Below are 12,829 nucleotides of genomic sequence, written 5' to 3'. Positions count from 1 at the left end.
AGTGCATATGCCACATTCATATCCATAGTTGTTTCATGGATTACCAAGCATCAATCCTGTATCAGAATTAGTTCAAATTAAAGATAGTAAAATATAGCAGCTATCCTTATGAAATTCAGCCAATGACACAGGAGTGTGAGAATCAGTGGGTACTAACTATTGAGTAGAGTAATTGGCTAACATACTGCTGATGTCATAATTCCCCTACTCAATAATGGGTTGGTTATGTAAGAAGGTGCAGCAGTTTGGTGTGTGAACTTCTGCTTCCACTACAGCAGTACTTTAAAGAGGTTTTCCGTTGGCATTCAGAAAGGTGAAAAGTGCAGAGGTGGTAGTGGGAGGGGCATCAGAGGGATAGGCATAGAGTCTGAGTAAGCTGTTCATCATTATTGGTTTTTGAGATTATGCTTGTACCCGAATTGAATTACTTTCTTACCTTCCCACACAGTTGGAATGCAATTGAAATGCAGCCCATTCAAGGTGGTAAAACATTGCTCTTTTAACATTTCTTCAGTCTGCAGCTTCTGTGGGATGATAACCATACAGTTTGCTGGTTAAGAGACTTAACCAAGACTCAAGAGAAATAAACTGGGGCTATTTCCTCCATTTCAAACCTGTGGTTTTATAAAAGTCCACCAAAGTGTGCAAAAAAAATTCCCCTAACCACTTTTCAAAATTTTTTATAGATATAAGGTTGCAGGAAAGATAAAGTAAATAGTTTTATGTGTAAGACCTTTGTAACATGATTTATAACAAAAACTATGCATTTATGTATAGGCGTTATAATTAAAGAGCTATAATCTTTATCACTGATAGTATATTTAAAGAGACTCAGTGCCAACTCTTTCAAATAGTTTTCCTAAGAAGTTTTGCAGCTTTATCATATTTATTAAATCATTTGAGTTGTCTGTATCTAACAAATAAATGATATTCTTTTTCCTTATCATTCATTTTTCATGATTGAGGGTATCTGGTATGGGCATCGATAACATACCTAATAATTGTGAAAGCTCATGTGGGCCTAGAGAAAAGAGTGTCCATAGTGTACTTCGATTAAAAATGCTTGCAAATAATGTTTATTAAAAATAGGTTAGTGGGGCTCCCCTGGTGGCGCAGTGGTTGGGAGTCCGCCTGCCGACGCAGGGGACATGGGTTCGTGCCCGGGTCCGGGAAGATCCCACATGCCGCGGAGCGGCTGGGCCCGTGAGCCATGGCCGCTGAGCCTGCGCGTGCAGAGCCTGTGCTCCGCAATGGGAGAGGCCACAACAGTGAGAGGCCTGCGTACCGCAAAAAAAAAAAAAAAAAAAAAAAAAAATAGGTTAGTGGAAATTTAAAATAAAAAACCAGTGGATATTTTGGTGGAGTCCTTCTTTTGGGTAAGTTGTAGGAGATGAACTTAACTTGAATTATCCTGAAAAGCCATAGAAAACAAATCTATATGTGCTGCCCTTCCCACTTTTTCCTTTTAATCTGACTTTTGGGCTTTCATTTTGATAGCCTTAAACTCCTTTGTTATATGTGAAATAAGTAAGTTGTCTTGGGAGGGGGAGGGGTAGGGAGGGAAAAGTGTTTTTACTTATTGCATGGCATATGGGCCGTTAATTATAATATACTTTATATTTACATTGTAGATCACACTTTATAAGGTTCTTTTGTATGTACAGCACCTTATCTAACTTTCTTCCTGACCAGTTATATGGGATCATATAATGGATGGGAAAGCCGAGTGCAAGAGAGGTTAAGAAACACCTTTGAGGGCTTCCCTGGTGGCGCAGTGGTTGAGAGTCCGCCTGCCAATGCAGGGGACACGGGTTCGTGCCCCGGTCTGGGAGGATCCCACATGCCGCGGAGCGACTGGGCCTGTGAGCCATGGCCACTGAGCCTGTGCGTCCGGGGACTGTGCGTCTGGAGCCTGTGCTCCGCAACGGGAGAGGCCACAGCAGTGAGAGACCCGCGTACCACAAAAAAAAAAAAAAAAAGAAACACCTTTGAAAACTGTTGCACAGCAAGTAGTTGGAAGATCTAGCATGTGCACCCAGGTCTTGTGACTCTTAATCCAGTGTTCCTGTCCACTATATTAGTAATTTTCAAATTGTATTTTCCAGTCAAAGAAGTTCTTCAGGAGCCACCTTGGGTAATGTTGGTGGCTGCAGAGCATGTCCATTTTTGTCTCTTTTTCTTTTGAGGCTCTGAGTAGTATTTCATCAGAAGTAAGCTTTTAGAGCCATTGCTCTGTACTATTTTTCTTTGTGCAAGGACTAAAGAGAAGCAAACTATATCCCTCTAAGTGACAATCAAGGCTGTATACCTCTTGTCCTACTGGCATTGTGGATCTAGAAATAAGAATTAGACTGTTGGCATTTTCCTTACTTCTGCTCCTTGTCAACTAAGTACTTACTGAATATGTACTGAACACAGTATGCAGGATACACAAGTTACTAGCTTTTTAGCAGGGCCAATGACAATTGGTTTTAAAATAGTAATATAGTTTTTTTAAAAATTAAAATAGAAACTTCATATTAAACATATCTTGGTCATAAAGTGACATTAATAAGCATCACCATTTCTATATAATTTAAAATATTGCTTGTACTTAATAATCCCAAGGCCGGTAGTTAAGCATATTTGTTCTTAGAAGTAATTTTCATAAGCTATTATCTATGTATAGAGTCTTGAAAATGCTAGATTATAGTAGCATTTATGAGTATTGCTAATAGTGTCACAGAATGGTTCCTTCATCATATTATAGAATTCTAGAGTCTTTGGTAATAATGGATTCCAAAATATGTTTTCACCTTACCCAAGTATGCATTTAAGCCTTAATGTATTGTAACAATCTATGAAATTACATATGTGCAAATAGAAAATAAATTCCATCAGTGGTCAACAAAAACATTATGAAATTTAATAATGGTTAAGAGTTTATCACACAAATTCAAGATAAGAGTAATTGTTATGGAAGCAACCTAAGTGTCCATTGACAGATGAATGGATAAAGAAGATGTGGCACATATATACAATGGAATATTGCTCAGCCATAAAAAGAAACGAAACTGAGTTATTTGTAGTGAAGTGGATGGACCTAGCGTCTGTCGTATGGAGTGAAGTAAGTCAGAAAGAGAAACACAAATACCATATGCTAACACACATATATGGAATCTAAAAAAAAGGGTTCTGAAGAACCTAGGGACAGGACAGGAATAAAGACACAGACGTAGAGAATGGACTTGAGGACCTGGGGAGGGGCAAGTGTAACCTGGGACGAAGTGAGAGAGTGTCATGGACATATCTACACTACCAAATGTAAAATAGATAGCTAGTGGGAAGCAGCCACATAGCACAGGGAGATCAGCTTGGTGCTTTGTGACCACCTAGAGGGGTGGGATAGGGAGGGTAGGAGGGAGACGCAAGAGGGAGAGGATATGGGGATATATGTATATGTATAGCTGATTCACTTTGTTATAAAGCAGAAGCTAACACACCATTATAAAGCAATTTTACTCCAATAAAGATGCTAAAAAAAAAAGAATAATTGTTAGACTCAAATCATAGCATTGTACACATTTAATGTGTCAACAGTTTTGTACTTTTTATTTAAAACTTTTTTTATTGAGATATAGTTGATGTACAATATTATATAAGTAACAGGTGTACAACATTATGATTCACAATTTTTAAAGGTTATACTCCATTTATAGTTATTATAAAATATTGGCTGTATGCCCTATGTTGCACAATATATCCTTGTAGCTTATTTATTTTATACATAATAGTTTGTACCTTTTAACACCCTTACCCCATTTTGTCCCTCCCCTTCCCTCTCCCCACTGGTAACCATTAGTTTGTTCTCTGTATCTGTGAGTCTGTTTCCTTTTTGTTATATTCACTAGTTGTATATTTTAGATTCCACATAGAGTGACATCATACAGTATTTGTCTTTCTCTGTCTGACTGACATCACTTAGCATAATGCCCTCCAAGTCCACTGCTGTTGCAAATGGCAAAACTTCATTCTTTTTTCTGGAGTACTGCTTTTCTTAAACTTAGCCATTGAGCTCTTAGTTTAGAGTACTAAACTAAACACTCTAAACTAGTAATGTTTGTTTTCTCCACAGTTCATTCTGAACATGGAACAATTAGAGAGGCACTGAAAGGGGCAGTAAAAATGGATATATTGGCAGGAGTGAGGAAGGATTCAAGAAGCATGGGGGGAATCTGTTTTCAAATTTACTTGTATTTCTCTTTATTTTTTATTACAGAATTTCAGCTAAAAATCAATAAAGCAACAAAATGACAGGTATGTTAGATCCTTAAGTTATCTCCTTGAAAGACAGACCTAAGTAGAATGAGCTTGAATTATAGGAAGGACGATTTTAATTTGTCATAAAGAAGATATTCCCTAAAATTGAGTGGCAATAGAGGGATATTTGGGATGTCATACTCTATAAAGATCTTTAAGACTGGAATAGTTATCTATTCAACTAAATATATGTTTTATCCTTGAAGCCTCTACCAAGCTGAAGGTTCTTTTAGCTGAAGCTGCTAATTGCTAATTGCTGGAAATTAGCTAATTAATTAGCTAATTAAGCTGCTAATTGCTTGGAAATGTATGCAATATGTATATAATTCTCTTATAACTAAATATGATATATGTAGTTTATGGAGATCCTTATATTATTTTTCAGAGATAAATTAAGATAAAAATTGCAAGTACATTGCAAATTTGGGATTATAGAAAGAACTAAAGTACCCTTAATCTGAGAGATAATATATATTCCATATTATTATGTGTGATTTAAAAATACTTGATTAAAAATGCAGAGGAAGGCAGCCATTAGTCAAAAATGTGAGAATGAAGCTATGTCCTTTGGCAAGGTGGTTTAGTGCAAACAGCTAATGCATTTATGAGTTAGTCAAACCTGAGGTCAAATCATGGTTCACCCACTTATTAATTCAATATTCTTATGTAATATGAGGATAATAACTGTTGCCTTGCAGCCTTGTGAAAACTAAATAAGGGATATATGTGAAGTACATAATGCAGTGCTTGGTACATAGTAGTGCTTAATAAATGATACAGGCATACCTTGGAGATATTGCAGGTTCAGTTCCAGACCATTACAATAAAGTGAACCTTGCAGTAAACTGAGTCATACGAATTTTTTGGTTTTTCAGTGCATATAGAAGTTATATTTACAGTATTCTGTAGTCTATTAAGTATGCAATAGCATTATGTCTAAAAAAATAATGCATACCTTAATTTTAAAAAATACTTCATTGCTAAAAAATGCTAACCTTCAGTGAGTCATAATCTTTTTGCTGGTAGAACATAGAGGGTCTTGCCTCTATGTTGATTGCTGCTACTGGTCAGGATGTTGGTTACTAAAGGTTGCAGTGGCTGTGGCCATTTTTTTTTTTTTTTTTTTTTTTGTGGTATGCGGGCCTCTCACTGTTGCGGCCTTTCCCGTTGCGGAGCACAGGCTCCGGACGCGCAGGCTCAGCGGCCTTGGCTCATGGGCCCAGCCGCTCCGCGGCATGTGGGATCTTCCCGGACCAGGGCACGAAGCCGTGTCCCCTGCATCGGCAGGCGGACTCTCAACCACTGCGCCACCAGGGAAGCCCTGGCCATTTCTTAAAATAAGACAACAATGAAGTTTACCATCATTGATTGACTCTTCCTTAAACAAAGGATTTCTCTGTAGCATACAAGGCTGTTTGATAGCATTTTACCCATAGTAGAACTTCTTCCAAAATTGGAGTCATTCCTTTCAAAACCTGCCATTATTTTATCAACTAAGTTTACGTACTGGTCTAAATCCTTAGTTGTCATTTCAACTATTTTCATAGTGTCTTCACCAGGAGTAGATTCCATCTCACGAAACTACTTTCTTTGCTTATCCATAAGAAGCAACTCCTCATCTGTGCAACTTTTATCATGAGATTGCAGCAATTCAGCCACATCTTCAGGCGTCACTTCTAGTTCTCTTGCTATTTCTGCCACATCTACATTTAATTCCTCTACTGAAATCTTGAACCCCTCAAAGTCATCCATGAGGGTTGGGATCAACTTCTTCTAAATTCCTGTCAGTGTTGATATTTTGACCTCTTCCCATGAATCATGAATGTTCTTAATGGCATCTAGGATTGTTAGTCCTTTCCAGAAGGTTTTCAGTTGACTTGGACCACATCCATCAGAGGAATCACTATCTATGACAGCTATAGCCTTATGAAATACATTTCTTAAATAATAAAACTTGAACGTTGAAATTACTCTTTTGATTCATGGGCTGCACAATGGATGTTGTGTTAGGAGGCATGGAAACAACCTTAATCTTGTTGTATATCTCCATGAGAGGTCTTGGGTGAGCAGGTGCATTATCAATGAGCAGTCATATTTTGAAAAGTATCTTTTTTCTGAGCAGTAGGCCACCACAGTTGGCTTAAAATATTCAGTAAACCATGTTGTAAACAGATATGCTGTCATCCAGGCTTTGTTCCATTTATAGAGCACAGGCAGAGGAGATTTAGCAGAATTCTTAAGGGCTAGGATTTTCAGAATGGTAAATGAGCACTGGCTTCAACAACGTCACCAGCTGCATTAGCCCCTAACAAGAGAGTCAGCCTGTCCTTTGAAGCTTTGAAGACAGGCATTGACTTCTCTTCTCTACCTATGAAAGTCCTAGATGGCATCATCTTTCATTATAAGGCTGTTTTGTCTACATTGAAAATTTTTTGTTTAGTGTAGCCACCCTCTTGAATTATCTTAGCTAGATCTTCTGGATAACCTAATGCAGCTTCCGCATCAGCACTTGCTGCTTTATTCACCTTGTGGTTTTATGTTACTGAGATGGCTTCTTTCCTTAGGCTTCAGGAGCCAACCTCTGCTAGCTTCAAACTTCTCTTCTGCTGCTTCTTCACCTCTCAACTTTCATAGAATTGAAGAGAGTTAGAGCCTTATTCTGGATTAGGCTTTGGCTTAAAGGAATCTTATAGCTGGTTGATTTTCTCTCCAGACCACTAAAACTTTTTCCATATTAGCATGAAGTCTGTTTCACTTTTCATTTGTGTGTTCCCTTTTAATTTGTGTGTTCACTTTTAATTTCCTTCAGGAACTTTTCCTTTGTATTTACCACTTGGCTACTTGTTTGGTACAAGAGGCCTAGTTTTCGGCCTGTCTTGGCTTTTGACATTCCTTCCGCACTAAGCTTAATCATTTCTAGCTTTTGATTTATTTTTTTAATGACTTTTGTTTTTTTTTTTGATGAGGACCATTTTTTTAAAGTCTATTGAATTTGTTACAATATTGCTTCTGTTTTATGTTTTGGTTTTTTGGCCTCGAGGCATGTGGGATCTTGGCTCCCCAACCAGGGATCGAACCCACACCCCTTACATTGGATGGTTAAGTCTCAACCACTGGTCCGCCAGGGAAGTCCTGCTAGCTTTTGATTTAAAGTGAGAGATGTGTGACTCTTCCTTTCACATGAATACTTAGAGGCCATTGTAGGGTTATTAATTGGCCTAATTTCAGTATTGTTTTGTCTCAAGAAATAGGGAGGCCCAAGGAGAGGGAGAGAAAGAGATGGCGGAACGGCTGGCTGGTGGAGCAGCCAGAACACACACAAAATTTGTCAGTTAAGTTCACCATCTTGTATGGGTGTGGTTCATGGTGCCCCAAACAATTACAACAGTAACATCAAAGATCACTGATTGCAGATCACCATAACAATATAATAATAAAAAAGTTTGAAATATTGTAAGAATTACCAAAATGTGACACAGAGACACAAAATGAGCACGTACTGTTGGAAAAATAGCGCCAATAGACTTGCTTGACGCAGGGTTGCCTCAAACCTTCAATTAGTAAAAAGCGCAGTATCTCCACGTGCAGTAAAGCAAAGCACAATAAAACAAGGTATGCCTGTAGTTCCCTTCATTCCTCCATAAGTCTTAATGTTTGTTTAGGAGTTTGGATCAGGAAAACCAATAGAACAGGGAGGGGATGAAGGGGAAAATTGAACTTCAGTCATTTGGGATATAAGATTCAACATACTTCTGGCATTTACTATTTAATTTCTCAAATTTCACTTTGTCCTGCAGTGGTCAACAAGAATTTAATTGCTTTATTATATTAAGGAGACACCAGTTTTGGTCCTACCTTGAGCAAAAACTTCAATATCAGACTCACTCTTAGGAAGAAAGCCATATGGAGTTGTAAGTAGGAAACCACAGGTGAAGCAGAAAATATTAAATGTCTTCAGATTTTAACTTCTGGAAAACTCACTTTTATTGAAAGGAAGTAACTGTTTACTTAAAAGTTCAGTGTGACAGATGCATTAGTTTCTTGGAATTTATGGTCAGTCAACTCTCATTTTGTTTTAATTAGCATAATTATCTTAGGTTCCCTTCTGACTGCTATTCACCCCTATCCTTCCTGCTCCACCCCCTACTCCCCAGCTATCCTACATTATCGTCACTTCTGAATTTCTAAAGGCTCTTCAAATAGCCAGTTTCCCTAAGTTTGTGGTAAAACTAATTTAACTGCAAAACCTGAACAAAATGACGTGAGGTACTTAAGGGTCTTTCTTTACCCCACTCTTTGAACATTCATTCATTTAGCTACAGAAGTGTTAATTTGAATGGTTATGGGTTGCTGCCCCAGATCCATCTGCAGTGTTGTGTATGGTATTGCTTTCTAAAATTAAAAAAATTCTGAGTCATGTGACATATCTGAGCCAGTGGCTTCCAGTAGGGGGTTGTGAATCTGTTTCATTTTTCCATTTTATAGGTGAGAAGACTATGCTAGAAGAAAGTAAATTACCAAGGTTTGAATGATATATTAAGATGTTAAGTAAATTATTCAGATAATGCATAGTAAAGCCAAATTTAAACCCAGCAGTCTTATACCAGAGCCCATACTCTTTTTTTTTTTTTTTTGCGATATGCAGGCCGCACAGGCTCAGCGGCCATGGCTCACGGGCCCAGCCGCTCCGCGGCATGTGGGATCTTCCCAGACCGGGGCACGAACCCGTGTCCCCTGCATCGGCAGGCGGACTCTCAACCACTGTGCCATCGGGGAAGCCCCAGAGCCCATACTCTTAAACTATAAGGACAAGTGGGCAGCTTGGCCACCCAGTTGCCAAGGCAAGATTGAGCTTAGTTGGCACCAGTATTCATGTCTTGAGTTGACATATTTACTAATCTTTACTAATATAAGGAGGCATATACCTAAATATCTGTAATGGAAGATAATCTCCTTATAATTTGGATGTGGGTATGGACTATTAAGCTTTTCTACATATTTGGGTATACATATGTCTGATCATAGATTTCCCCTAGGTATATTGGAGCCCAGCCACAAAGGCTTGTCTCAGGTTGAGGTAGAAAACTGTCTAGTTTCTCCATTGTCCGTCCTCATTATTTTATATTATCTATATCTCACTAAGTGCTAGAAATTGTTGTTTTGACTTTTTTCAACAAATTATTAATGCCTCTATGTTGTAGGCTAGAAATACAATGTTGAACAAGAAAATCATGGTCCCTTTTTCAGCAGGGGACAGTTGTCATTGTGGATGGGACAGTTCTTGGTGGGTTATCCTATGTTGTAGCATGTTTTAGCGACTATGGGCCAAAATGGCATTAGAACCACTTCCTCTCCCCAATCACTGTGACAACAGAATGACCCCAAAGGTTTCCAAAGTCATCAGGTAAGGGATGGTGGGATGGTGTAGTGGTCTATCTTGATGTTATTCATACTCAGCCTTGAGGATAGTAGCTGCCCACTTGTCCATGCGCTTTGTCCACACACTATCCAAGTTGAATAATTGACTTTAAGCATTTCTTTTTCTAGAATACAGGCTTCCTGCAAGTAAATAGAGCTGAGAGAGCTACAAAGCAAATAACTAAACTGGTTACACTCCGGGTACAATGGCTAAACTGAAAAGCAAGATTAGTTGTGTATAATGTTACCAATGGCTAATTGAGAATTCTCCTTATACTGTAAATAACGAGCATAAGTTAATAAACTCCCAAGTTAACATACCAAGATGATGCTATATTTTTTTAAGCTATAGAATCTAAGTCTCTAGGACTTTATATATGCAAATTATTTCTTAAAGACATACAGCACATTTATGCTAATTATATTTTATAGCACAAACATTTCTGCTTTGCTTTTATATTTTTAAGAGAAATTTTTAACAAAATTACAAATTTAAATAATTTGTAAATAGAAACAACTATGAAGGATTTATGACTTGAATTTGTCATTTGAAAGAGGAATAAAAATAAATTTTCATTCAGTATCCATATTAACTGCCTTTTAATCAGTATTTTATATTAAAAGTAATAACATTTGGAAGTTTACAGAGCCTCAGGCTTATGACAGTTGCTGTTTAAATTACAATAATTTTATTGTATTATGATTACAAAATTTATTTATATGCTATAAAACATTCAGAAAATCCAGAAAGGTACAAAGAAGGGAGTAAAAAGAAATTATCATTCATTACAATAAGACCATTATAACTCATGATTCAGTAGATGGATTCAAGATTAGATCTTTTAAAAAATGAAGGTACTTTTCTGATTGGAAACCATTTTGCAGATGAGGAAGGTGATGAATTGCTCATGTTAATTAGATATGTTTGCTGTAATTCCAGTTTCAGCTGCATATAAAAAAAGAATTGTGAGAGAGATTTATTTTTCTTTAATTTAGATGAGAAATACTTATCAAGCACCTAGTATACATTAAACATTCAAAATGGATTTTCCACTTATTAGCTGTGTGACTGTTGGCAAGTTACTCTAAGTAGTCAATTTCTTGACTCGGTTTATTTATTTGTAAAAGAGGGATAATAACTACTTTGTTGAGTTATTGTAAGGGTTAGTTATAGTTTAGTTGAAGTATTTAGCAGCACCTGACATATAATTAGACAACAATGAATCATTAGTATTATTGTTTTTATTCTTTATAGTAACAATACATAATTTTAGCCCATTACTATATAAAATATCATTGCTGTGGTAGTAATTTAGCATATGAGGTAATTAACTGTGATTATTATAATTTTATTAATAGAGAGAATGGAGCCTAGCTAGACTGACTATACTTAGGATCTTGTCAGGTAAATATTACTTCCTTATATTTGTATAGCAGTTTCGTTTTCAGAGCTCTTTCTCATTTCTTGTTTTATTTGCTCTGTACAGTCTTCCAGTAAGAAAAGCAGGGCCTGTATAATTTTCCATTTTGCAATTGAGGAGCTGAGGCTTGTAGAGAATGACAGACGTCCAAGGTCATATGGCTTATAAGTGGTTAATCAGGTTCATTTCCTTCCACCTATAATTAAGATTCTCACTGAACCTAGATTGACCTTCAGTATGGGAAAGAACAGAGAATAGAATCTGACTATAATTGATGAGTCTTCATTTAACTTTAGCCATTTTATAGTTTCTTGTGTTTGCTCCCATTCCAGTCATCTGAACATTGGCTTTAATGTTTTAGTAGTCTATTATGTTGATGGTGGTTACAATGAACCACATCTCTGGATATTCACACGCTTGTGAAGTCTCTTTCCTTTCAATCTGGACTGGGCCTGTAGCTTATTTTAACAAACAGAGTGCAGCAGAATTAGAGCTGTCTGAAGTCTGGGCATAAGCCTTAAGAAAGCCAGGTAGCTTTTGCTTTTATGTTTCTGGGAGACCTGAACCATTATGTCAGAAATCTGGCTACCTTCCTAGAGAGACCATGTGGAAATGAGGCCACAAGGAGAGAGGGAGAGGGAGAGAGGAAGAGAGGGAGAGAGAGAGGGAGAGGCGGGGAGAGAGAGAGCGGCTCTGAGGTTACATGGAGACAGAAGCCCAGTCACCCTAATCCTAGTATTCTAGCTGAGCCCAGTTCCTACCTGCTAGCTGAAAGCAATTGTGTGAGTGACCATCAGCAAGATGAGCAGAAGAACTAGCTGAGCCCAGCCCAGGTTGCAGAACTATGAGCAAAAAAAATAGTTTTTGTTTTTGTTTTTCTGAGCAATAAGTTTTGTGGTGGTTTGTTACACAGTAATAGAAAAGCCAGAGAAGCATGGCAGTGTACTTGAAAATAAAAGTCTTGCTAAAGGGTGTTACCCTTTCTTGGCCTATTTTGACAGTTTTGGTCTTTTTCTGGTTTGCTAATGTCAGGCAGTGTTGAAGAGAGAGAATAGTAATGAATAATTTTTCCTTTCCAGAAGCTCATCTTACTGAACCTTTAAGTACACAGGTTTGGCCGATACTTGGGTAAACCTGAGGTAAACCCAGTCTCTCTGTGCTGAGTCTCTTCAGAGAAATCTCAGGAGATTGGGCTGCTTCCTATTTTCAGGTCTCTGATTCTTCTTCTCTGTTGAATTTCCTACTCCCAGTCTTTTGTGACTCTCTTTATCCCTGTCAGAGTTGAAATGGATTTGGCCTAGGTTAGCCAGCTAAGAAAAGATGGCATAGTCTTCCTTCCTCTCTTGAACTTGTTTCTGTTGTCCACAAAGACTTGGGAAGGCTTTTGGGACTGAGAGTAAAACTAAGACATGGACTCACCTCAGTTTCTGATCACTTACATATTACTTAACAGGAAAGATATGCTGCAGTGAAACATTACTCATGCAGTTTATCTTTTCCCTCTCATAGATCAGTTTCTTCCTATTTAACTATAAATACTGCATATTTTATTTTCCCATATAATTAAAGTTATAAAATTATAAAAATAAAAAAAATTGCAAAATGTTTTATAAGTTTCTGCCAGAGATGAGAACCAGTGATCTAAACGCTTATTAAGAATAATTTTTCAAAAACAATTTTGTTGTTGTTTA

At 37.4% G+C, this 12,829-nt stretch overlaps 1 protein-coding gene across 2 annotated transcripts in view; it reads left to right on the top strand.

The window, feature by feature from the left end:
* RFX3 (regulatory factor X3) overlaps positions 1-12,829 on the top strand; it is a 289,839-nt gene that overhangs the window by 41,454 nt on the left and 235,556 nt on the right. The window lies entirely within an intron of this gene.

The sequence above is a fragment of the Globicephala melas genome, chromosome 6 (genome assembly GCF_963455315.2).
Source record: "Globicephala melas chromosome 6, mGloMel1.2, whole genome shotgun sequence".
NCBI classification, from domain to species: domain Eukaryota; kingdom Metazoa; phylum Chordata; class Mammalia; order Artiodactyla; family Delphinidae; genus Globicephala; species Globicephala melas.
This window is presented reverse-complemented; position numbering and strand designations above follow the sequence as displayed.